The 24037-nt window shown below is 39.2% G+C and overlaps 1 long non-coding RNA gene across 1 annotated transcript; it reads right to left on the bottom strand.

The window, feature by feature from the left end:
- Positions 1-15685: 15685 nt before the first annotated feature.
- On the bottom strand, positions 15686-23171 carry LOC141546054 (uncharacterized). The gene is made up of 3 exons (XR_012483219.1): positions 23146-23171; positions 19342-19545; positions 15686-15904 (listed from the first exon to the last, which is right to left on the bottom strand). It is a non-coding gene; the product is annotated as an uncharacterized LOC141546054 (long non-coding RNA).
- Between the last annotated feature and the right edge of the window lie 866 nt (positions 23172-24037).

The following is a 24037-nucleotide window of genomic DNA, read 5'->3' as shown; positions in this document are numbered from 1 at the left end:
GGTTTTTGTCAAATAATGAGTTTTTCACCTTAACATCTTGTAACTCATTCAACTTTTTCAAAAGTTTAGATGCTATACCATTTGATGTTGATAATAGTTCAGTACTGATAATACTTAAGTGTCTATGGTACTTTTAGCAAAATGTACTTTCCTTTATCTCTTAATTAGATCTATTTTAGGTGAAATTATAATTGCTATCCCTGCTTTTTTAACTCCAGCTGAAGTATAATAGATTTTCCCCCAGCTTCTTATGTTTATTATATATGTGCTTCCGTGCCTCAAAATGTTCTTTGTAAATAGCATGCTATAGGATTCTGATCTTTAATCCATTCTGCTATTTGCTTTTTATCTGGCAGTGCATCTCATTCAGATGTACAATTGAGATAACTATGTATTTCCTTCTATTCTATTTTCCTCTCTCTCTCTCTCTCTCTCTCTCTCTCTCTCTCTCTCTCTCTCTCTCTCTCTCTCTCTCTCTCTCTCTCTCCCTCTCCCTTTCCTTTCACTTTGCTATTCCTCGAAAGTGTTTTACTTCTGATTACTGCCTCCTCCAATCTGCTCTCCTTTGTGAGGGGGAAAAAATCACTCCAGATGATGGAAAGGAGAAACTGAAGCAGAGCTCTGAGCTAAAACCACACTTTATTAGAAGAGTCTGGCTTCCCTTCAACCAGGCCTCCCTTTCAATTTGAGATACCATCTTCCTTCAGGACTCAATTTTATAGAATTACAATTGTGTTAAAAATTGAATAGCATTTCATGGATACCATATAGCTTAAAAGATAAATATCAAATGCAAGATGGACAATACAGAAGATATTTCCACTTGTCTATCTCCACAGATAGTAGAGAGATCCCTGGAAAAGGTAAAGATCCTTTTGTCCTTGAAGAACTCTGCTAATCAAGTCTGGCTCAGCTTCTTCATCCCCCCTGTAGGTGGCAGGCCTTCTGAGAAGTCAACAGACTGATCTAACCTTGCTGATTACTAGTACCAAGAATCTTTGGAGGAAGGCATGATTACTGACTTCTAAGAACCACATTTAGAGAACATCTGCCAGACATCCTATTATCTGTTATTTGCTATCTGAATACCTTTGTGTATGATGTATTGACTATTGTTAGAATACTGACTCTTTCTCGTGCCTCTTACTAAAAGTTATGTGTGCCCAGAGGCTGCTGGTTGTTCCCATGTCCTCCACTCAGAGGGAGGAGGATATGTCAAAGACATGCGAAAGATTTGTTTGTTGAAAGGTACAAAGGGGATAATATCACCTTGTGAAGTCAGTGTCTTAATAAAATGATTTTTTTTTAATCTGTAGAGAACTGTACTAGATGGGCACCAAGGCCCTTTTTAGATCTAAAATTAAACAAAAGTCTTCAGATTCCTAACTGACAATGGGGTAGATTCCTTGGGTTATACATCAAAAGGTAAAGATAAATGATAGGCCATCAAGGAGCGCTGATTAAAGAAGCAGCTCAGTGTGAAGGAGCCAGCAAGAGGGATTCTGGGCTGGGTGGGAGCCAACTTGTTGGAAGAGAAGCACTGCTTCATTAATCCAATGCAGAAAAGCTGGGACTCCTCAGGAGCCAGATTTCGCTGCTGATACTTGAATGGCTTGGTCTGTGGAACCTTCTATAATTTGGGGGAAAGCTCCCCTCTCTGGTTGCAATGGTTTCTCTCTGGTTTGAGGTGGAAAAATCAAGGAGGAAAGACAGACCTTCTAGCTATCTTGCTGTCAATCAGCTCCAATAAGTACCTATCATGTACCGAGCATTGTATTAGATGCTAGGGGAAAAAGAAGGAGAAAAATCAGTCCCTCATCTTGAGGAGTTCAGTGTCTAAAGATCTTTGTAAAACAAGCCATGTACAGGATAAATTGGCAATAATCAACATAAGGAAGATATGAATATTAAGGGGAACTTGTGTGATTTGATGGGAGCTTGAAACAGAGCATCTAGGAGGCAGAGATGAGGAAGGAGAAAGTCCCAGCCATGAGAGCCGGCCAGAGAAAAATGCCTGGAGTAGGGATGTGAAGTGTACTAGGGAGAAGAAGGAGGCTCCAATTAGAGAGTTTTAAATGCCAAACAGAAGATTGACTATTTGATCATGAAGTTGAAAGGGAGCAACTGGAATGTATGGCATAAGGGCAGCACTGTGTTTTAGGAAGATCACATTGGCAGCTGAGGGGAGAGAGTATTGGAATAGGGAGAAACGGGAGGCAGGCCGACCAAGCAGCAATCTAGTGCAGTGCTCCAGGCATGAGATGACAAAGGCTCGCATCAGGGTGGTAGCAGTGTCAGGGAGCAGAACTCACTAGAAAGTTTGACATGTAACAGGCAACATCAAAGACTAATTTCAAAGGACTCCATACGCACAACCTGTGTCTTTTACATGAAAATGCAAACCATGTATCTAGAATTGTCATTACTAACTGGGTAGTTCAAAAGAAAGATGGGATATGATGTGATGCTAAAGAGTAAAACCATGCAGGAAAAGGTAAAAATAGTAATGATGCTATAGGAATGAGGTACGAGAGCATGAACTGACACAGAAGAAGTAGATGGGGAAAGAAGGGCTGGTGGTTTTGAAATCCTATTCACACTGGGAATGGGTTAAAGACAAAAAAATACAAATATATACCTAGAGAGGTATAACACTCTCCAAAATCTAAAAGGAAAAAAAGGGAGGAACATGTTAAAGCTGAGTATAGAAGGGTGTGTAGATTAAGGAGAGAGGAATTATCCAATTTGAGTCCAGAGACAAAGCCCATAGGCCTGGATTGAAAAGAGGAAGAGAACAGAAAATTAGGGAAGCCTAACATTCTCTGACAAGGAGAATCATTAGGACATCCATAAAAGGCAACCAAGCATTTCATGCTTCACCGAGTGGTGAGGGATTATATATATATCTATACACACATGTAAATGTACATGTGTATATATAAACATATATGATAAACACTATAGGTAATGTGCACTATATTATATAATATATACTACTACACAATTCACAATATCATGTAAGATATGTTATTTTATAACATATGAGATAACATTATATATAATATTTTATACACTCCAGGATTATCTTCCCTTGACTCCATTTTTCTTTTTTTTATACATTATTTTTTTTATTAATTTTATAATTATAACATTTTTTGACAGTACATATGCATAGGTATGTTTTTTTTTTTTTTTACAACATTATCCCTTGTACTCTCTTCTGTTCCTCATTTTTCCCCTCCTTCCCTCCACCCCCTTCCCTAGATGGCAGGCATTCCCATATATATTAAATATCTTATCCTATCCTAGGTACAATATATATGTGCAGAACCGGATTTTGTTGTTGTTGTTGTTGCAAAGGAAGGATTGGATTTGAAAGGTAAAAATAATCTGGGGAGAAAAACAAAAAATGCTCACAGTTTACACTCATTTCCCAGTGTTCCTTTGATCAATTGGAATTGGATTAGCTCTTCTCTATGTTGAAGCTATCCACTTCCATCAGAATACAGCCTCATACAGTATCATTGTTGAAGTATTTTATACATTATTTAACTTAAAATTATTTCGCTTGAAAACACTAGAAGACACCGCTAAAGTGGAGAGAGATTTGGTGCGTGAATTTTGTTCACAGATGATTGTGTGCTCATACAGCCTGTGAAGCTGAGATACAATCAAATATGGATCGATGCAATCAAATATGGATCGATTCTCTGTGGCTTGTGGTAATTCTGGTCTAACAATCAACACCAAGAAAACACAGGTACTCCCTCAGTCAGCATCACACCATCCAGAGGTTACCACAAAGAGATAAGTTTTGATATGGACAAGTTCACTTATGAACAGTGTACTTGACATAATACTTTCCAGGGACGTCCACATTGACTTGATGCATACATTGCCAGAGATAGCTCAGTGTTTGGAAGACTCTGAGGAAAGTGTGGGAGAGAAGAAGAATTAGACTGATTACCAAATTGAAGGTCTCCAGAGCTGATACACTGACCTCATTTTGAATGTCTATGATACCTGGACAGTCTACCAGCTCCATGACAAGAAACAGAATGGCTTCCATTGGAAATTAGGAAGATGCTGGCAGGACAAGGTGCTGGACTCAGTTACTTTCTCAAACTAATTTGCTAAGCATCCAAGCTCCATTGCAACTCAGAAAGTGATGTCAGGAGTGCTGGTCTCCCGTCTCACCAGAAAAAGACTTGGTGACTGACAATGCATCCATATCTTGAAAGCAAACAACTTGAACAGGTCCTGGGTGGCCCTTGGCCAGGGGAAGCAGCAAAGTGCTGTCTTCTCATCCTAGTCTTATATACAAAATGTTTGCACAGCACTTTTTTGTAGTAACAAAGATCTGGAAACAAAGTAGATTGGCAAATAAACTGGGATACATAATAACAGCTAGATTTGAGTAGTGCTTTACAGTTTCCAAAATGCATGAAAGATATATCTTATTTCACCCTCAGAAAAATCTCTTTCAGTATCTTTTTCATAGGCGTTCTCTTCTCCCCAAGTCCTGTCCATATATTAGCACACATCTCCATGTCTGTCCAATACTATAAGTCCCAACAAATTCCACGGTACTTTTAAAGCCAAAGATTCTTCCTTCTTTTCACCTCATCCATACATAATCATGGTCACACCTACGAGCTCTCCATTATCCACAAGCATGTCAATTCCTTGATCAAGTGAAGCCCAGTCAACAAGCATTTAATGAGCTCCTACTACATGCCAGATATGGTGTGAAGCGTTATGATTATGGAGAAATGCAAGAGACAGTCCTTGCTCTCAAGGAGCTCACATTCTAAAATGAGAAAAACATTGGGCATATCTATGCACAAATAGGAATTATAACGAATAAACTGGAAATAGTCAACAAAGAGAAAGCATCAACACTAAGGGGTGCTTAGGAAAGATTTCTATATTTGAAAAAAATGGGGGGCAGCTAGGTGGTGTAGTGGATAGAGCACCAGCCCTGAATTCAGGAGGACCCGAGTTCAAATCTAGTCTCAGACACTTAACACTTCCTAGCTGTGTGACCCTGGGCAAGTCACTTAGCCCAGCCTCAGAAAAAGAAAAAAGAAAAAAAATGCTGCTATTTTTCAACTGTTGAAATCTCTTATCATTCAATCTCTTCCTCTGTTTCACTCCTCATCCTGTTCATCATCAACATGGCCTGCATTTCCTCCCTCCTGCTTGGTACTTTCTCAGGCCATCTCCCCTGCTCTCCTTTCACTTTCCTCCCTTCCCTATCTTGACCCTATATCTCACTAGAAAAACTCTACCATATCCTGATATTGGCATCTTGCTCCTTACCAGTAATCACTCTTACCCTCACTAATCATGGGACAGCAAAGTGATGCAGCGGATAGAGCACTGTCCCTGGAGTCAAAAATCTTCTGGAATCAAATCTGACCTCCGACACTTATTAACTATTTGATTCTGGACAGGTCACCCTGTTTGTCCCAATTCCTAATCTGTAAAATACTCTGAAGAAGGAAATGGCAAACTACTTCAGCATATTTGCCAAGAAAATCCCAAATGAGATCACAAAGAGTCAAATGTTACTGAAAACAACTAAACAACAAAAATCACCAATCATGACTTGCCAATCCCTAATACTGAAATATCTTCAAAATCTGCCTTTTTTACTCCTATGGTTGGGGTATATTCCTCCGAATGGAGATATAGGAAGTCAATGAATCATGTATACTGGACCTACTACACATTCATATTATCCAACCCCAAATGCATCTTTATTGCAGCAAGTAATCCCTTTACTTTTTCCTCATGGACTCTCTATCCCACTCTTCATAAGAATATTTCATACCTTTTTTTCTCTTCTTAAACCTTCCATGTTTTCTTTACTCCACCCTTCTCAGATGAAGTATTCACTTCTTTAAAAAAAAAATCTAGACCAGGGGGCAGCTAGGTAGCACAGTGGATAGATCACCAGCCTTGAAGTCAGGAGGACCTGAATTGAAATCTAGCTTCAGACACTTTAACACTCCCTAGTTATGTGACCCTGGGTAAGTCACTTAATCCCAAAATCAAGCAAAAAAAAATCTAGGCCAATAGTGAAACTGTTTCCTCCAATATAAGTGATTTAATAACTTTGTAATCAATAATATTATGTATAATCTCTTAATTGCTGAATCTGATGGTCTTTTTGCAGTTATAATCTTTTTCAAAATGTCCTTAATATTTTATAATGCTAATCACCCTCTCCTACTAAATAGTTTTCCTAGTGGTTTTTGTGACACTCTTCTAGTTCCATTCCTACTGCTCCTTCCTAATCTCCTTTCCTGTATCATCATCTATATCAGGTCCCCTCTTTGTACTTATTCCCCAAGGCTTTGAGTGGAGGACAAGGCTCTGTCCTCCACTCCCTCTCTCCCTCACTTGGTGACTTTATAGAATGGGTTTGATTATCTGCTCTAAGCTGATAATTCTTTTTTTTCCCCCCTGAGGCTGGGGTTAAGTGACTTGCCCAGGGTCACACAGCTAGGAAGTGTTAAGTGTCTGAGACCAGATTTGCCACCTAGCTGACCCCAGATAATTCTTTAATATATAAATCCAGCCCAAGTCTCTCTCCTGAGCTCTAGACCCCAAAACAAGAGTCTATGGGTCATTTCAAACTAGCTGTTGTATAGCCATCTTCAACTAAACGTGGCCAAAAGAAAACTCATTTTCTTTCTCCAAAAACTCAGCTCTTTTTGCAACGCCACCATTGCTATAAAGGGCATCTACTTCAATCACTCAGTTTTAGTTCTAACTTTAGTACTAACCTTAGCTCCTTACTGTCCCTTACCTCCATAACTGATTGTATAAAGAATGATCAAATCTTATCATTTCTACCTCTACAACCTCATACACATATAGCTACAGATACACATACATTTATTCCTCTCTCTTTAATCACACAACTACACACTAATCTATACCCTCATCATGTCATATCTCAGCCATTGTGATATATACTATATTACCTGATCCCTCATTACCCTTCATATTCTCCCCCAATCGCATGTCACATTCTAAAATTACCCACAATTCCACTGTGGACTTTGGGGTGTATGTGTTCAGCAGGCAACAAATCTTTTCTGCTTCTTCTGAAATCTTTTCCTTTTCTGCTTCTGGATCTTCTGAGTCTCAGGGAGACTTGGCTCCCCTTTGAAGGCACAACCAACCTGGCCACTGACTCTAATATTGATTATATTTTTCACTCATCTCTCCTGATTCACTGAATGAGATGGGGGAGCTGGAATATTCCTTGATCCCCACAGTCCTGTTGCTAGGCCATCCCTCTACCTCTATCCCCATCAAATCCTACAGGAAGCTTTTCCTCATCTCCCTTAAGTTGAGTGTCTTCCTTCTGTTGATTATTTCCAATTTATCCCATATGTGGCTTGTTTGTACCTAGCTCTTTAGACAGTAAGCCCCTCACAATGGGAGACTGGCTTTTCCCATTCTTTTCCCCCTAGCAGCTTATACAAAGCCCGGCACAGAGTAGGCACTTGAATGTTCATGGAATGGCTCGCAGCACAGCAGCTACAAGTCTTTTCCTCCTGGTTTTTTAACCTTAAATCAGAGAGAGGGCATTGGAGCAGCAACCAGGTCCCTCTGTGGGTGAGCCCTGTGTCAAGCTATAGGTGGAGCTAGAGCCCAAGACATTCATTGTCAGCAACGGAATTTGGCTCCTTCTGATAAGTGCCAGCTTTTCTGCAGTCAACCAATGAAGTAACCACACATAACTACACAGCCCAGAAGCCCCCCTGCTGGCTCCTTCCCACTGAGCAGGTTGCACCTGGCCTTCAAGCAGCACCCCCTAAAGGCCAGTCATCGGTCTTTGCCTTTTGATGTACAACTAAAGGAGTCTACCCTGTTGTTTTATTTCCCCATGTTCTCCAAAGACTTATTTGACTTGGAACTTTGTCAGCTATAATCTTAAAATTCTATAAAAAAAAAGTGATGTGCAAATAAGCTGAGTCCACAATGCCTTGCTGCCCCTGTTATTGTAGTTCTCTGTCTTTGAACAGGTGCTCTCAGTACCTTCATCTGGAGGGCAGTTCCCTGTGGATCTTCTTTACATAAGATCATCAAGTTAGAGTTTGAATGGACCTCTGTACCTATCCAGTCCAACCTTCTAATTTTGTAGATTAAAAAAACCCCAAACTATTTTATTAAGACACTATTCTACCTCTCAGACTTGTGGAGGAGGAAGGAATTTATGACCAGAGGAGAACTAGAGATCATTATTGATCACAAAATAGAAGATTTTGATTACATCAAACTAAAAAGTTTCTGTACAAATAATACTAATGCAAACAAGATTAGAAGGGAAGTAACAAATTGGGAAAATATTTTTAAAAACAAAGGTTCTGACAAAGGTCTCATTTCCAAAATATATAGAGAACTGACCCTAATTTATAAGAAACCGAACCATTCTCCAATTGATAAATGGTCAAAGGATATGAACAGACAATTCTCAGATGAAGAAATTGAAACTATATCCACTCACATGAGTGTTCCAAATCACTACTGATCAGAGAAATGCAAATTAAGACAACTCTGAGATACCACTACACACCTGTCAGATTGGCTAAGATGACAGGAACAAATAATGATGAATGTTGGAGGGGATGTGGGGAAACTGGGACACTAATGCATTGCTGGTGGAGTTGCGAAAGAATCCAGCCATTCTGGAGAGCAATCTGGAATTATGCCCAAAAAGTTATCAAACTGTGCATACCCTTTGACCCAGCAGCGCTACTACTGGGCTTATATCCCAAAGAAATACTAAAGAGCGGAAAGAGACATATATGTGCCAAAATGTTTGTGGCAGCTCTTTTTGTTGTAGCTAGAAACTGGAAGATGAATGGATGTCCATCAGTTGGAGAATGGTTGGGTAAATTATGGTATATGAAGGTTATGGAATATTATTGCTCTGTAAGAAATGACCAGCAGGAGGAATACAGAGAGGCCTGGAGACACTTAAATCAACTGATGCTGAGTGAAATGAGCAGAACCAGAAGATCACTATACACTTCAACAACAATACTGTATGAGGATGTATTCTGATGGAAGTGGAAATCTTCAACATAAAGAAAAGCCAACTCACTTCCAGTTGATCAATGATGGACAGAGGTAGCTACACCCAGAGAAGAAACACTGGGAAGTGAATGTAATTTGTTAGCACTAATATATGTCTGCCCAGGTTGCATGTACCTTCGGAATCTAATGTTTATTGTGCAACAAGAAAATGATATTCACACACATGTATTTTATCTAGACTATATTGTAACACATGTAAAATGTATGGGATTGCCTGTCATCGGGGGGAGGGGGATAATTTGGAAAAATGGATACAAGGGATAATATTATAAAAAATATATATTAAAAAAATTATTAATTAAAAAAAAGACACTATTACTTCACAAGGTGATATTATCCCTTTTCTTTTCTCTTTCAGTAATCAAATGATTCTTATTAAATGCTAAATTGGTACTTAACAATTCTCTAACTCAGAATTCACACCTTTAGTTCAAACCTTTAAGGGAGTTTACACCTTTGAAGGAATACTTTAAAGGAGTTTGTTCATTGGTTGTAAGTATTTCCCACAAACCCCTGAAATACACACAAGCCCATTCTCTGGGAAGATAAAAGGAGTCTGGAAAAGTCATTCTGGATCGCGTCAAGGAGAAGATGTCCCATGGATTCGCAAGTCCAGCAATCCCACACTTTTGGAGGGGAAGAAGAGGATTCAAGATTCTACCTTTGCTCTGGCTGGAGGCTCCAGAAGCCTCCCAAGAAACTTGCTCACAGAGGAAAAGATTTTACAGAAAAGAAACCTCCTCCCAGAGAAGGATTACAATTGAGAGACAACAGAACTTTACATTTTGGCGCCCAACATGGGGCAAGGACTTATTCTGAGCCCTTCAGAGGAACTAGCCCGGACTTGACAATGATTCCTTCAAAGGTGTAAACTCCCTTAAAGGTTTGAACTAAAGGTGTGAATTCTGAGCTAGAGAATTGTTAAGTACCAACTTAGCACTTAGTAAGAACCTAACAGGGAAGGAGCAGTAATTTCTCCTGAAATGGATGACTTAGCCCATCTAAGTTGGACAGGTTGGGAGATGCTCGGTGCTGATTAGAAACAATAAAAGCTGCCACTTAAATAACACTTAACATGCAGTAGGCACTGGGTTCTGCGCTTTTCTGTGATTATCTCATTTGATCTTTTAATAATCTGGGAAGAAAGGTGCTCTTTTATATATATTTTTATATCAGGAAACTGAGGCAAAGAAAGATTTGATTGCTTCCCCAGGATCACACAACTAGTAGGTATCTGGGGTCACATTTGAATTCAGGTCTTCTTCACTCTGAGCTCAGCCCTCAGGACAATACTGGGCTTAGAGGAGGAAGAGTCTAGGAAAAGGAGGAGGTGCTGTCACTGTGCTGACCGGAGACTCTAAACCTGCTGGCAGCTGCTGCTCAGAAAGGACTCGTTCATCATTATCCATGGAAAATAGCTGCTCAGCAGACTGAAGCTGAGCCATGAAAGGTTAGAGCCATTTTGGGATTGAGGCCAGGGGCATCCTGGGCAAAAAATCTGAGGAAGAATGGGGATTGCCTGTCTCCAAGAAAGAAGGCAACTCAAAGAAAGGAGTTTTTCTCCTAGCTCATTTGTCTCACTTATCGAGAGGGAATTTTTTCCTTCCTCTGTGGCCACATGTCTTTGACACATGCCCCTCCTTCAGTGTGGAGACCTTGGGAATAACCAGAAGTCTCTGGCCACACATAACTTTTATCAAGAAACAAGAGTCTGTTCAGTCCAAGAGAATGGGTCAAGACCAGGCCCATATCTACCCATGCTACCTAGGAGAGCCTGTTAAACTAGAATTTGAGGAGTTGGCCATGAAGAACCAATACTCAGGGAGCTGGAAAAATGATTTAGGTCAGAGAACTCTATCCTGATCTCCATCATCTGTCCCTGCCCCCAATACACACTCTTTCTCTTTTATATGAAGTGCCTCACTAGGCCTTCCCTAATAGTAATCCCATCTTCTACCTCTGGGTTGTTGCATGGATGGCTTCCTATACCATCTTCACCTCTGCCCCTTGGAATTCGTTCCTCGATTCATTGATGAGCTCAAGCACCACCAGAACTCATTGCATGATCCTACATTACTACTGGCCCCTCCCATTCATTGAGTCCTTCTATATCTGTGGACATGCTATTTTCCTTGTGAAAATGTGAGTTCCTTGAAGACAGGGATTGTTTTCAGTGTGTCTCTATCTCCAGTGTGAAGGACAGTACCTGGGAAGTGGCAGGCCCATAAGGAATGATCTTAATATTGTGTAATGTGAACTAAGTATATGTGAACCGGAAAACCATCATCTCAGCAATTCCACTGTTAACACCTTGTTTCAGGTACACTTCTCCAGAGTTCTGGACCCTCTACAAAAACGTGTTGAGAAATATGGTATAAGCTATTGGTCTAAGGCCAGTTTCTGTCAGACAGCTTTCTAGAGACAAGGACTGTTTTATTTTGTTGTTTTTTTTTTTTCTTTTTTGCCCATAAATTCTAAGTGTTTAGCACAATGTCCAATGCTTAGTAGAGGTTTAATGAGGCCTGTTAATTGATTCTTTAACTACTTTGTCAGTTAGACGGCTCAATGAACACATAGAGTGCTAGATCTGTTATCAGGAAGACTTGAGTCTGAATACTGCCATTGCTAGCTCTTTAGCCTTCTCAGGATCAGTTTACCCATCAGTAAAATGGGGATAACCTAAATCACAGGGATATTGTGGGGATCAAACAAGATCAAACAACTTTGAAAACTTTAAAGCAAAATAGAAATTCTAGGAAGTATTATTAGTAGTAATAATAGTAATTAACAAGAAGGAAAGCTTGTTGAGTACAGAAATACCATCTTCCTGACACATAACAGGAGCTCCATAAGTGTTTGCTAAATGCAATTACCAATATATTTGTGCTGTCCAAATGATAAAATGTAAGCTCCTTGAGGGCAGAAAGTGCTCCATTTTTATCTCTATGCCTCCATGGCCTGGCACATGGTAGACTACATAGCAAATGATGGTTGAAATATATACTGTTGAACTATTAAGCAACAATCAGTTTGCACCCAAGATTTTGGGCTCCGTTCTCTCCACACTTTTCTTTCTCTCTTTGCTCTTCCAGAGCCCCCAGGGATGAGCTTATTGGCTAATTACTCACAGCAAGCCTAATTTTTCATCTTGTTTTTCTCTTAAGCCTTGGAACGAATGTCTCCTGAGAGACAGACCTTTGTGAGTACGTTGTAATTCATAGACTTTTATGTAAGGACAGTCTCCTGCCTGGATGGGCCTAATTGATCCAAGAATGTGGCCTGCTGCAGCTTTCCACTTTGCACTCATTTGGGATCATATTTCTTTTTGCCTTGTATGTGGACAGAACAGAAAGCAAATTGCCCAACCGGTCAGTCCAGTAGCATTTATTAAGCACCTACTCTGTGCCAGGCTAAATACTACCAAAGACTGAAACTAAAAAGGCTTAAAGGCAGGTAGGGGGGAATGCAGATTGAGAAAGTAGGTATGCAGAATTACTCTAAAGTCCGCCTAGGTGCTTCTCCCCATCACTCACCTTGTCCTGTATAGAGAAGTTTCTGCTGCGTGATGTAAGATGCTACCATTAGTCCCTAAGAGGGCTGTCCCTGGCTTTGAGACTGTGACAGCTCCACCAGGACCTTTTGTAAGAAGTAACTGGATTTCATTCCCAGCTAACAAATCCAGACATGCTATTTCCTATGCTCTGGGCCAGGCCCATGGGATACTCCCCCAATGAACTTACTCTCGACTGTCTTTAGTGATAAGAGCTGGCATTTATATGGCACTTTAAGGTTTCCAAAGCTTTTTCCAGATCTTATTTCATTGGGCTTTCACAACAAGTCTGAGAAGTAGGTGCCCTTGTTATGACCATTTTATTGAAGAGAAAACTGTGCCTGAGGGCAATTAGTAAAACTTCATGTGGATTCTGTGATCCTCTGGGTAAGTTGGGTCCCAAGTACAGAGTGATGTAAGGAGTCCCTGACCCATAACCCTGGTAGTCTTGGAGCTGCTATATTCCCAATACAATCCTTGAAATCTGACTCTTTGAATGTCTCATTTTCTTCAAAGTTCAGGCAGATACCACCCTCTAGGTGATGCCTATCAGCTGCTGCCACCTCTTTGTGACTCCCTCCCCAGGCCTACCAATGACATCTTCTTTATTTGGAAGCTTGTCAGTGTTCACTTCCCCTTCTGGAATGCAAGCTCCTTCAGGGGAGGGACTGTTTCTCATTGTGTCATTTTTTCCAGTGGCTGGCACAGAACCTGGCACATCATAGGTCTTTTGTGATGCTTATTGGTTGATTGATTAAGTAACAGGGAAATCTTAGGTGACTACAGGCTGCCTTTCAAGTTCTCTTTACTTATTTCGAGTCTGGAGGAAACCATGTGGGCACATCAGTGTCAGTGCCATTCAGGCATTCCAAGCAGCCCAAGGTGGGGAATAGTAGTAGATCTATTCATGTTCACATGAATTATTAGTAGTAATAATAGTAATTAAGCGCACACCAAGAACAGTAGCAAGCAGGAAATGAAGTCCTCTTCTGGACCATCTTCCTGATTCTGGGGCCTCCCTGATTAGGGAATACATCCTGTGGGGGAAAGAAGTGAGCTAGAAATTAACCCAGTAATCTGTCTTTACTGGGTCTAGGTCTGGAATAGGCTATATAAGTATATATAATATATAAATATAATCACATTAGGCACATAAAGGTTTTTCTGTGTTCGGGTCCCATCCTCAGGGCTTTTTCTCTTTGCTCTTCCAGGGCCCTCCAAGGATCAGCTTATTGGCTAATAACTCACTGGCTGTGAAGAACCTTCAGAAGATGGTATGGATAAATGGCCATAAGGAACAGGGTCTCCCTTGTAGAAGTATAACCAAGGAAATCCTTACTGCATCCACAACCACATTCCCAAGAATATAGTCTCAAAGGACGCGGTTAATTTTAGAATTTCTACCCAATCTGTTTCCAAAAAAAATCAATTGTACATGGGTTGTGAAGGTAAAATACACACTCTCACAGAAGGAAAGTTAAAGGTAAAGGTTACATGGAAACCAGTTGGCAGAATAAGAGAAAAAAAAGGTTTTAACCATTTGGGACAAGTCCTTCTTATAGTTGACCTCTGAACTAGCACTGCATTGTTTAGCAGCCAAGGCAGAACATGCTGGGGCATGAAGCTGATTTTCTGAGGAAACAAAAATATCAGTATGTTCAGAGAAGGTAACTTTTCCTTGAATGGTCAATTCAATGTAACTAGCATTTGCAGTACGTGATGAATTGAATTCACAGGGCTAGGTTGACTATATTTCCCTTCAGGCCTTTTAAAGGTATTCTTCACTAACCTTAGTGCCTAATCTTAATAGGTTGAGTAACATGAATTTATAATGGACTAAGTCATCATGTTTTAGTGTCTTTCCCTAGCTCTATTCAATTGCATGTGAATAAATTACAAGAGAAAAGAAGGCAGATGTTGGGAACAATCCAGGGCTAGTGTTTTGCAAGGAATAAGTGGTGGTAGAACCAAAAAGCAAGAGAGTGAGTGAATTACACAGAACAGTATAGCCTTGAACTGGATAAATATGAGGGTAAGAGAAATAAGGGAAGAAAGAAATCAGAGTTATGACAATGACCCAAGGAAGTAGTGACGAAGGGCAGGAAATGAAGATCATATTGAAAATCAAGAACAGGTTGAGGAGGAATAAGATAGAAGTAGAGATGGAACAATAAGAAGTTATGATCATATAAAGGAACATAAGATGGATCAAGAAATCATGGAACTAGAACACTTCTGGGTAATATTGACAAACAAGATGTAACTATCCTTGTATACAACTGAACTGGAGACAAGAAATGGGTCCTGGGATTTTAAAAGCCTGACCAATTTGAAAGTAAAGGTGTTTAAGGAAGCATCAAAAAGGGACAGGAACTGAGAAAAAGAGAAAGACTGGGAAAGAAGTTAGAGACAATCTACTCCGATACCTTGTTTTTACAAAGGAGGAAACTGAGGTCCAGAGATGCTAAGTAAGTGACCCAAGAACATATAGAGGAGAAGTAATAAAGATGAGATTTTATTCTATAATGATTTTAATCCTCACACTAAAGATGCACTCTCAAAAGTACAGATAGATTTGTTGATTTCCCAAGAGACTCTGGTGTCCGAAGTTATTTTCTTAGTACAGGCTTTATTTACTTTCCTTTGTATTTGTATTTCTTATTTGAGAACAGGATTAGTTTACTAACCCAGGAAGATATAATCAAAAGGAACATTATAAATTGCGTCAGCACCTTGGCATCAGAAATTTTATAATCATTTAAGTAGAATTTCCCAGAGATATTTTTCTTACAATTTCATGCAATATCTTAGTTATTGAATAATACAAGACAGTATAAGGGAGGCATCTCCCAGAAGGCAACACTTCTTTATATAGTCAAGTGGAGGAAAGGAATCAATGTATTTCTCTTCATTTTAATTGGTTTCCTTTGAAGGTATGCTGTTTAACCTTTCAGATTATTAATTAGTTGAATTGCAGAGAATCTAGACCTGTGCTGTTAATTCCATCTCTCAGTGGCCAGTGTCCACTCTCAATCAGGAGACATTGGATATAACTTCAAAGCAAGAAAATATGATGAAAACTTGACCTAAACTTAATTTTAGAAATATGGGCCGAAGTCTTAAAGGAAGTATTAGACTGTGCTTTCTGTTTCTGCCATGGCAGGGGGGAGCAAGGATGGAGTGATCTGTTCATCTTTATGGGTATTTTTTCTCAAAAACCGTGGCCTCTTCATCCTGTATAGAGAGAAAACAACATTTCTCTCAGTAATTAAAGGCAAAACTTACCCTAATCAGAAGAAAAGATTCTAGAACCTAAGGGAAGGAAAGTTTCCAGTTGCAAAGAAATGTATGTGATGAATCATGAATCATGAAGTAGATCTGTACGAACCAACATAATCAATTCAGCAAACAATAGATTACATATTATAGATCTTGCTATAATAGAGCGCTTGCTATGAACAAGATTCCACATATACCAAGACATGGCTAGAAAAACTGGTATATGAATATAATGGAATATTATTTCGTTTGTTTGTTTGTTTGTTTTTCCTGAGGCTGGGGTTAAGTGACTTGCCCAGGGTCACACAGCTAGGAAGTGTCAAGTGTCTGAGACCAGATTTGAACTCAGATCCTCCTGAATTCAGGGCTGGTGCTCTATCCACTGCACCACCTAGCTGCCCCTGGAATATTATTTCATTGTAAGCAGTGATGAAAGAGATTACTTCTGAGAACCCTGGGTACTATGACCACATGCAAAGTGAAGTGAGTAGAAATAGGAAAACATTTAAAAATGTTTATATTTTGTAAAATGTAAAGAACAAAACACTTTGAAAGGATTAAGAACTCTCAGCAGGGTAATGACCAACCTTGTGTCCAAGGGAGGAAACATGGCACCCACCTCCTGATAGAGAGGTGAGGGACGCAAGGACAAAAGGAAAATAACACATTAAGGGGCAAGAACAGTTGTCATTTTTCTTCACTAAGCTTCTTTATTGCAAGGATTTATTTTCTTTCTATTTTTAATGAGAAGACTGGGAGTATGGGGTAGAGCAAAGATTAGCAATAGCAATGTTAAAGAAAAGAGGAGCATGAAACAATTTTTGGGTGAAATGAACAGAAGGGAAGAGGTGGAAGTTCAGAAGGAAGAATGAATAAGGAGGATGGTTTCGTGAATAATGTTGAATTTTAGATGTAGATATAAGCATATTGATATATATACATAGATATACATAGATCTGTAAAGTAACCAGTATGAAATGGACTTTCACAATTTCCTGTGTAATCCTATTTTTCAGTTCTGCTATATATATGGAGATGCTATTTGTTTCTCATAGGCTGATTAAATTCAGAATAAAATATATTAAAAAACAAAGCCCTAAAGTTTTTCCCTTTTTAGATCTCCTCCCTCAGTGAGCTCACCCATAGCCATGAGATCTACTGTCATTGCTCTGCATCCATTGTCATTTCCATGCAGTGAACTCCAAATCTATATTTTACCTTTAATCTCTCCTTATATTTCTCTTCCAATATTTCAAACGCTTTTCTGACTATTCCCACCTGAATGTCATGTTGAGTCCCCTAAAATAACAGGACTAAAACTGCTTATTTTTGAGCAGGACCAGAAGATCATTATATACTTCAACAACAATATTATATGATGATCAATTCTGATGGACGTGGCCCTCTTCAACAATGAGATGAACCAAATCAATTCCAACACAACAGTAATGAACTGAACCAGCTGCACCCAGCGAAAGAACTCTGGGAGATGACGATGAACCACTATATGGAATTCCCAATACCCCTATTTTTGTCTGCCTGCATTTTGGATTTCCTTCACAAGCTAATTGTACACTATTTCAAAGTCTGATTCTTTTTGTGCAGCAAATATTGTATTTAACGTATACTTTAACATATTGGTCAACCTTCCATCTAGGGGAAGGGGTGGAGGGAAGGAGAGGAAAAGTTGGAACAAAAGGTTTTGCAATTGTCAATGCCGAAAAATTACCTATGCATATATCTTGTAAATAAAAAGCTATAATAATAAAAAATTTATACCATAAAATGAACTCTCCAGAAATTGTTGAAGAAGTTGCCAAAGATGATCTTACCTTATAATCATTTAGAGAAATCCCTGAACAAAGTCAGGGAGCATCACCAAAAATAAATAAATAAATAATCTCGGGGGGGGGGGGGAACCCTGCTTATTTTCACAAAATTTCCACTACTCACCAAATGTTCTATTTATCTTTATATAGAAGGACCACTGATCTCCTCAATTCCCCAGGTGCATAAGCTTTGCTTCTTTGTTCCCTAGATGTTCAGTTAGCAAATCCTTCAATACTCCCCAAGCAGTATGGTTTATATTTGTCCCCTCTTGTCTTTCTCCACTGCAGCCTCCCTGGCTAGTTCTTATGCTCATCTTTTCTAAATTAGATTCCCAATGATTTCTACCGCCCCTCCCATTTCCTTCTCTCTCCCATCCATCTGCCACATTCATCTGTTATGCAAGATGATACTTATGTCATTTCATCGGATCAAAAATCTTCTGTGGCTCACTATTGTTTAGCAAATATAGTCAAAATTCCTGAAGCTGGATTCAGTGATTTCCATAATTGCTTCAATCTCCTTGTTCACCTTGTCTCTCCCTGCTTCTATTGAGTTACCCCATATGTAACCAGAGTGAACAAATCTCCATCCTCCATTGTGACATTTCGCTGACCATCTTCCTTTCCTTCAAATTTAGATGCCACTTTCTCGATGAAGTCTTCTCTGATTCTCCCGGGAGAGGAAAAGAGAGTGAGCTCTCCCACTTTAAATTTTTGTCACGCCCCTTCTTTGTAACTACCTCCTTCTGCTTTGTGTCATAATTATTTTTATACTTCTAGTGTTTTATACTAGTTTATTGATTATTGGAAATATCTTCTCCTTCATCATCTCCTGAAGAGCAAGATATGTTTTCTAGCTCTCTTTGCCTCCTCAGCACGTATCACAGTATATTACACAAAGCAGGTCCTTAATAACATTTGTATATTTTAAGTTATTAACATAATTGAAGAGTATAGATAAGAGAGAACTGAAGTGATGCATATAGAATATATCTAGATCTTCAAGTACTTGATGCATCACTAATTATTATTATAACTATTATATTATAATAATTATAACTAATTATTATTATAACTATTTAGCAAAGAAAAGATATTATAAGAACCTAGATAGAATAGTGGACAGTGCAGCAGACCTAGAGTCAGGAACAGCTGAGTTCAAATGTAACTTCAGACACTAATTAGTTGTGGCCTCTGTCTGCCTCAGTTTCCTTAACTGTAAAATGGTGATAATAATGCCACTTACTTGTTATAAGCTGCAAATAAGATATTTGGAAAGTTCTTAGCCCAGTACCTGGTACATTGTAGGCACTTAATAAATGCTCTTCTCCTATCTTCCTATTTAAATGTTTGTCTTATTTCAAAGATAAAGATGTAAGAAGAAGAAATTTGGGGTTTGATTATGGGATTTAGATTTGTGATGAAAGAATTGAGGCAACCATAGATTTTTCTACAAATATTGACGTATTCTGAGCCAGAAGAGGCCTGAGGAACAACCCAAAAGACCCAGTCCCCGTCTTTAATTCCCAAAAAGTTACACCTTGATAGGTGTCAGGAGCTGACCTGTTCTCCATCTCCTGAATGGTCTCCAGAAATGGAAGGCCACCAGTCTCAGTCAGGAAGTAGACAGAAGTTGCAGAAAGGAGAGGTACAATCCCAAACAACAAGGGCTTCAGAATCGAGACATAGTTGCTGATGATGAAGACAACTGGAGCCAGAAGTGAACCAAAGCGAATACTGAACACCCCAGCACTCATGCCTATTTGTCTGCAAGCAAATCAAAGTAGAACAGAAGTAAGAAAGTAAGCTCTTTAACAGTACAGGGGCTGTGCTGCTTTTTTATTTCCCCAGAATCTGACACAGTGTTTTGTTAGGATTTCTAAGTGTTAATTTGAGCCTGGTGCTTAACAATTCTCTAGCTCAGAGTTCACACCTTTAAAAGGAGTTTACTTTAAAAGGAGTTTACACCTTTAGACTTCTGAAAAGGAGTTTACACATTTAAAGGAGTTTACACCTTTAAAGAAGCAAATTCATTGGCTATAGGAGTTCCCACAAGCGCTTGGGAGTTCTCACAAGCCCATTCTCTTAGAGGATAAAAGAAGGCAACATTGAGTCTGAAGAGCAGTCTAGACTGGGACATTGAGTTGGGACAACAGTCTGGATTGACAAAGAGAAGACGTCACGTGGATTCACAAGTCCAGCAATCTCACACTTTTGGAGGGGAAGGCTCCAGAAGCCTCCCAAGAAACCTGCTCACAGAGGAAAAGATTCACAGAGAAAAGAACCCTCCTCCCAGAGAAGGATTACAACTGAGAAATGACAGGACATTACAATTTGGTGCCCACGATGTGGGGCAAAGACTTTTGCTTATCCTGACTAGGACTGAGCCCTTCAGAGTGAGCTAGCCCGGACTATACAGTGTTTTTCACATATTTATCTGCAAGTAAAATGAATAGATCTTAAACTTTAGCTGTTCAAAGGTACATGTTCAGCAGAGAGGGTAAACATCTGATTCATCTGAGAACCAAAAACTGCTTGTTGGTAAAGCAACAGTCATGAAAAATGTACAAAGTATATCACAGATTCAGACCAAGTGGCCTCTTCATTATACAGAGGAAGAAACTTTCCAAAATGTTATACGATTTGTCCAATGTCATTAATTGTGAACATTTTCTAACTATCAGTGTCCATTTCATACTACCTTATTGACTTATAATCTGCTGGGAAAATATGAAGAAGGCTTTGCTTTAGAATACTCTGGGTTGCTCTCTTTAAAATTGTTATAAGAGTAATTTTAAAAACATAGTCCTGAACATGTAAAGAAAGGTAGTCAGAATGCTGGGACATTAGTTAGATAGAGAAATGGAAATCTTCCTACTGGGGGGAAAGGGTTTGAAAGGACAAATGATTGGACTGGGGAATATATCAATCAAGTATGCAGGAAATCCTTCCTAGCTGATCCTGGGAAATCCACAAGTGTGTTAACTTTTGTTTAGGATGGAGTGATGGCTGCCGTTCTGTTTTCAAAGAGAACCAAAATACTCTCATCATGTTAGAGTCAAATTACAATGTGTCCAGTTGTGGCTGATCAGCCCAATAGGAGCTCAGAATGCTCTAACATAGATCAGGAACAAATAGTCCATGTGAACATTTGGGATGGGTTTTCTACATTTGCACAGATCTCATTTATTTTGAGCTACTTTGAGTCCCCTTTGATCATAGAATACAACCTTGATGACGTTATACCGTTCTGGTGGTCCTGTGCCAAAGTCTCTCATATCATGCAGGCAAAGGCAAAGTTCTTCAGTCATTGAGAGAGAGTCATTCAGAGAGAGACAGAGGGTCTTCTAGCTACTAAATGAGCTCTTGTCTTTTCTGAATTCTCCATAAAATAATCTTTCAGGCAAGCATACATTTGACATTTGAACAACATGGCCAGTCCATTGGTGTTGCATTCACTGCATTAGAGTTTGAAAACTTCAGAGTTTAGTTCAAGAAAGGATCTCATTGAACAGTACCTTATCCTGCCAAGTGATCTTCAGAATCTTCCTAAGACAATTAACGTTGAAGTGATTCAGTTTCCTGTTAAGGCACTGATAAACTGTTCAAATTTCATAAGCATACAACAATGAGGTCAGCACAACAGCTTCATAGACCTTCAGTTTGATAGTTAGCCTAATATCTTTTTTCTCCCACATTTCCCTGCAAAGCTCCACAAACATTGAGCTAGCTCTGGCAATGCATGTGTCAAATCCATTATCAATGTGTATATCCCTGGAAATTATGCTGCTAAAGTAAGTGAACTTATCCACAACATTTAAAACTTCTCCATTTGCTGTTACCAATGGCTCTACATATAGAAGGTGTGGTGCTGGCTGGTAGAGAAACGCTGTTCCTCGATGTTACATGTTACACCAAAATTAGCACAAACAGCAGAGAACCGATCCATATTCTGGTGCATCTCAGCCTTAAAAGCTGCATTGAACATACAATCATCTATGAACAAAAAAGCATGCACCACATCTCCCTCCACTTTAGTCTTAGCTTGTAGTATATTCAAGATTCAATAATTTGCCATCAGTGTGGTAGCTCACCTTGATGCCATGTTCATCTTCAATGAAGGCATCTGACAACATTACTAATTGAGTGAAACTGTTGGTAAGGACGAATGATCAGCACTCTGGACAGTGGAGCTGGGATGAGAGGTTCCTTGACAATAGTCTTCTATTTTTCTTTCTCTGTATGCTTTCCAATCTCATTTTTCATCTTTTTCTACTTTTTCCCAATCTCAAAGTATGTCTTCTTCCATGCCATGATTTTAAAATAGCTGTTCTTAATTGCTTCACCTAAATTTTAAATTTCAAGACTTATATCTCCAAATTTTAGGAGAAAGTCAAATCAATGACTTAGCTAACAAAAATCTAAACAAAAAAGGTAACTATTTTATTGCAATAATCCAGTCTAGCTCCTCTGAAGGGCTCAGAATAAGTCCTTGTCAGGATAAGCAAAAGTCCTTGCCCCACATTGGGCGCCAATTTGTAATGTGCTGTCATCTCCAGAAACTGCCAATTGCTCTCTGGGCTAGAGGAAAGACTTCTTCCTCCAGAGAGCTGCCTCAAGTCTGGCCCAGACAAGAGACTCTTCTTTCCTCCAGAGAGCCACCTCAAGTCTGGTCCAGACAAGACTATCTCTCAAGTGCCGCCCTCTTTTATCCTCCCAGAGAATGGGCGTGGGATAACGCAAAGGCTTCTGGGAAAAATTACTTCAACCAATGAACTTGTTCCTCCTAAGCATGCAAGCTCCTCCCCAGGAGTTCACAGATGTAAAACTCCCAGTAAAGGCCGGAACTAGAGAATTGTTAAGTACCAACTTAGCACTTAGTAAGAACCTAATATCTCATTATCTCATTAACACTTATTAAGAACTTAACATTTTATGATTGCCTTGCTCAGTACAGAATGACTATGGCTTTCAGGCTCTCCCATCCAGCCTGCCCCATTATGCATCTTTGACATAGTTAATTTTAATAAATCAATTAGAGATGCTAGCCACAGAACAAACATGATGTATGTTATTTGATTATCTTTTGTTATCCTCCTTCAGTGCAAGATAAATAGAAAAGAAATTCCTTGAAGGCAAAAATGTTTCATTTTTGTCTTTGCATTTTCATTTCCTAATACAATGCCTGACACATAGTAAACACTTAATAAAATTTGTTAAGTTGAATTGGAATAAATTTCATCTCCGTGGGCTATATTTCTGAATCAATGACTTATTATCACTTTACCTGCCTGAGTTCATGATATGAACAGTTTACCATAGTTAACTTTCTGTATTCTGGTCACATCATCTTTCCTGAACTCTTACCTGATTTCAGTTGGGTAGAGTTCTGGTGTATAGAGGTAGAGGCAGGACATGGCCCCTCCCAAAGCACCTTTTCCAAGCATACTGAGTACCATCTGAAAGATAGGCATATCTGAGGACAAACAATAGTCAAATCTGCAGTTTATTCAAGATTAGTGGGAGTCTCTGTTACTCAAAAATGAAGGAAAGGAAGGAAGGAGAGATGGAAGGAGGGAATAAAGGAAGAGAGGGGAAAAGAGGGAAGAAGAAAAGAAAGGACAGAAGAAACAAAGGGAGAATGGAGGGAAGGATAGAAAAAAAGAGAGAGGAAAGGAAGGAAATAGATATTTATCAACTACCTATGTGGCAGGAAATGTACCAAGTGCTTTATATAATCTCATTTGATATACAGGTATCTTATATCTTCACAACTACAGAAGCAAGTGCTACTATTGTCCCCATTTTACAGCTGAGGAAATTGAGACCATAGAGGTTAAATGACTTGTCTATAGGCACACTACTAGCAACTGTCAGGGACTAGACTTAAACTCAGGTATACTTGACTACAGGTCCAGTATTTTATACACAGTGCTATCTGGGTGCCCCCCAGGCTTGTATTTTCATTCATTTGCATTCCCTTTCAGAACAGGGAATTCTCAAGCTATGAAAAATTCCTGGAGCTATTCTCTATTTTTTATTGAATATTTTTATTATTAAGTCCTGTTCTATTTAGAAAGCAGGGCTCCACATTCACCCCTCAGTTCTCATGGTACAGCCAGTTAATGAGTCAGTTAATATCTTCCAGTAGCCTTCTCCAAGGGATTGTCTTTCCTCACCATGGTGAATTTATCAAGCATCTTGCCTTGCCTGGAGTGTTCTGTCTATTGATACATAGGTAGAGGAAGATGTAGCTCCT

Source organism: Sminthopsis crassicaudata, chromosome 6, assembly GCF_048593235.1.
Source record: "Sminthopsis crassicaudata isolate SCR6 chromosome 6, ASM4859323v1, whole genome shotgun sequence".
Lineage (NCBI taxonomy): Eukaryota > Metazoa > Chordata > Mammalia > Dasyuromorphia > Dasyuridae > Sminthopsis > Sminthopsis crassicaudata.
This window is presented reverse-complemented; position numbering and strand designations above follow the sequence as displayed.